Here is a 3,617-nt window from a genome sequence, read left to right as displayed (position 1 = left end):
TTTGCATTAGTATTAAGCTAGCTTTCTACTAGATGCTTAAGGAGATAAATGTCAAATGAAAGAATAAATTCTTATTAAATCCAACATTCATTAGAAAACATCTCTCTTAATAATGATGCATTGCTATTTATAGAACAATAAGTGCCTATACTGGCATCTATAGCGTTAAACTGTTTGGTGTAAATTGGCAAGAGTCTTAATATGGTATCTTCAGTTGTATTCATCTTAATAGTTCTAACACAGACTTCTAGGTTTCCTTGATTGAAAACAAAGATTGCTGTACAAGGTTTTTAGATGTCTTCCCATTGTTTTTTTTTTTTTTTTGGCTGCATTGGATCTTCACTGCTGTGTGCAGGCTTTGTCTAGTTGTGGTGAGTGGGGGCTACTCTCTTCATTGCAGTGCGCGGGCTTCTCACTGCAGTGGCTTCTCTTGTTGCGGAGCACTTGCTCTGGGTGCGCAGGATTCAGTAGTTGCAGCACAGGGGCTCAGTAGTTGTGGCACGCGGGCTCTCGTAGTTGTGGCGAGTGGGCTCAGCAGTTGTGGTTCGCAGGCTCTAGAGTGCAGGCTCAGTAGTTGTGGCACACAGATGTAGTTGCTCCCCCGCATGTGGGATCCTCCCGGACAAGGGATCGAACCCATGTCCCCTGCACTGGCAGACAGATTCTTAACCACTGCACCACCAAGGAAGTCCCCCACTGAGTTTTTTTTTTTTTTTTTTTTTTTGCGGTACGCGGGCCTCTCACTGTTGTGGCCTCTCCCGTTGAGGAGCACAGGCTCCGGACACGCAGGCTCAGCGGCCATGGCTCACGGGCCCAGCCGCTCCATGGCATGTGGGATCTTCCCGGACCGGGGCACGAACCCATGTCCCCTGCATCGGCAGGCGGACTCTCAACCACTGCGCCACCAGGGAAGCCCCCCCACTGAGTTCTTAAATGTAACCATGTTGGAGAAATAAATCTGGATCATAGATGACCTTACTATTATTCTACACTTACAAAAAGGTGGATTTCAGAAAAATCTATACATATATTTCAAGTTCTGACATCACAATTTCTGGAGATTGTGTTTCACTTGTAAGGATGCATTAAAAATACATTTTTTAAATCCTCTCCTAGAGTAGTCAGAGGGGTTGTTGTCAATGTAATTAAAAGTATTCTCCATAGCATATGTCAGTATTTTGGTTGGGAAATCGCCTTCATTAAGAGCAGTTACAACAATGGCAGTTAATAATACAGAGAGAAAATACAGTTATATCAGCTGATGGGTCTTAAGTGGCAGAGCCAGGCAATGGTTGCTATTGGTTTCCATCGGTATAAGACAGCAGCCATATTTTCTGGATGCCATAAGAAATTAACTAACAAATAAGGATTCAGTACTATAATTCATTCCACCTAGATGATTAGAATCTTTTGGAGATATTGTAAATAAGTAATCATTCTATTCTTCATTTTAATACTTCTTTTTTTTTTTTTTTTTTTTTTTGCGGTACGCGGGCCTCTCACCGTTGTGGCCTCTCCCGTTGCGGAGCACAGGCTCCGGACGCGCAGGCTCAGCGGCCATGGCTCACCGGCCCAGCCGCTCTGCGGCATGTGGGATCTTCCCGGACCGGGGCACGAACCCGTGTCCCCTGTATCGGCAGGTGGACTCTCAACCACTGCACCACCAGGGAAGCCCCATTTTAATACTTTTAAAGTTAATATTTAAAGGTTAATACTTTAAAAGTTAATATTATGCTTGTGAGTAGATACTGAGCAGAAAGAACTAAAAATAATGGTTTATGTTAAGGTTACAAGATGCCCAATATTATTAAATAACTCAGTCTTGATCCCATAAAACTTCTCTAATTCACTGGTATTGTTGATGTTTTGCAAAGGTTATGCTTTCCAGCATAATTTTGGTTAAGTCAGCAAAGCTACTATGTTGTAAGTTATAGATGTGAAAACACCTTAGAACATAATTCTAAAAAAAAAAAAAAAAAAGAGAGAGAGAAAGATTATTAAGAGTCCAAGAGTCCATTTACATGTGAAATAGGTGGATTGGTAAAGAGGTAAAGAAGAAAGAAGAAAAGAAAAGACTTAGAAATAAAACAGGTGGAGAGATGAAATTTGTAGGAATGTGTTGGGAGATAGCTGCTGGTAATTTGACAAATATTAACAGACAGTCACCATGAAAAAAAAAAGAAACTGCCCAAAGCAGATAAATTGCAAAACATTAGACCATTAAAACAGCTCAAGCATTTCCAGGAAAGAGCTGGAAAGGCAAGTCTAAAAACTTCTGGAATGCCAGGAATTAAAAAGAGCAGAGAGTAAAAGGACAAAATTTATTATCAGTTTTCTGAGAAGAGTGAAGACAGGGTTAATACAGACTTTTTTTTCCCAGGTAAGGGGCACCAGGCTAGTAACCCTGATTTTACTACCAAATAGATCTAGCATAGGAGTGATAGAACAGCCTTCAACCCTAGAGACCTACTCTAGGAGTGGCATGATAGCTCTTTAGAGTTAAGGGAATAGTTGATGGGATGCAAATTATGATGGCTTTTTTGCATGATATTAAAAACTATACAGGGACCACCAAATGGGATTTAAATTGAGCTAATGCTGTTTAGAGTTGTTATTTTAATTTTTTTATAAAAAGGTGTGAGGTATAAATTAGAAATGTTCCCTTTGACATAAGAGGAAAAATATATAAAAACATGTAACATAGTGAAAATGTTAAGCAATACATTAAAAATATAGAATTTTCTAGCCTATGTGTCATATTTACAAAATTGCTCTTAGCCATTAAAGAGCTGTGGCAACTCATCTAATATAAACCTTCCCCCCCACCCCCCATTTAGGAATTTTGTTACTAATCAGGCATATTCAGGTACTCTGAATTTGGCTCTTGCAACTTTTTCTCATCTTAACAAATGCATTTCTTTTTGGCCGCTTTTATTCCTTTCTAAATAAAATGCTTGTTTACATTAATACTGACTAAATTACAGCTTGCTTTCTTTTGCTCAAGTCTGTCACCATACAATGATAAGAGGCTTGCCAATTCCAATAATGTGTAAAGCACTCTTATTATTTTTTATCTGTAAAGAATTCTAGGATTTGAGTGGAAGCAATAGTAACAAAAAAAAATGATAGAACTGAGAAAGATGCTCTTACATAATATAATAGCCTTTTAAAAAGTCATGATGTGAAATTCAAGTTGATAATATTTGGCAAAAAAGAACACAAAAACAATGATAATCATTTTCACTTGTAGTTTTGAGAAAACATGAAACCATTTCATATCTTATATTCTTAGGTATCAAATGACTATTCTGTAGAAAGCTCATTTAAGAAGATAAGTCTGAATTAGAAACAAGCTCTAATTTTGTCTCTATCATACCCAAAAGAGCTCCTTTCTATAGTCAAAAACTATTTGTATAAGATTAGTGTACTAGTGGTTGTAGAGAAAAATGAGTATTTGGCTAATGGCTAATAAATTCCTTAAATTTGTAACTGCAACTGTAAAGTCATTTTGACACTGGTCAATGACAAGCATAGGCACAATGAAATAGTTACTATAACATTATTAATGGCCTGCTATATCACTTTATATTTATACTCTACAAGCCTTCCATAGCACC

Source organism: Phocoena phocoena, chromosome 7 (genome assembly GCF_963924675.1).
Source record: "Phocoena phocoena chromosome 7, mPhoPho1.1, whole genome shotgun sequence".
Classification (NCBI taxonomy): domain Eukaryota; kingdom Metazoa; phylum Chordata; class Mammalia; order Artiodactyla; family Phocoenidae; genus Phocoena; species Phocoena phocoena.
The sequence above is the reverse complement of the archived record's forward strand: the minus strand, read 5'-3'. Positions refer to the sequence as shown.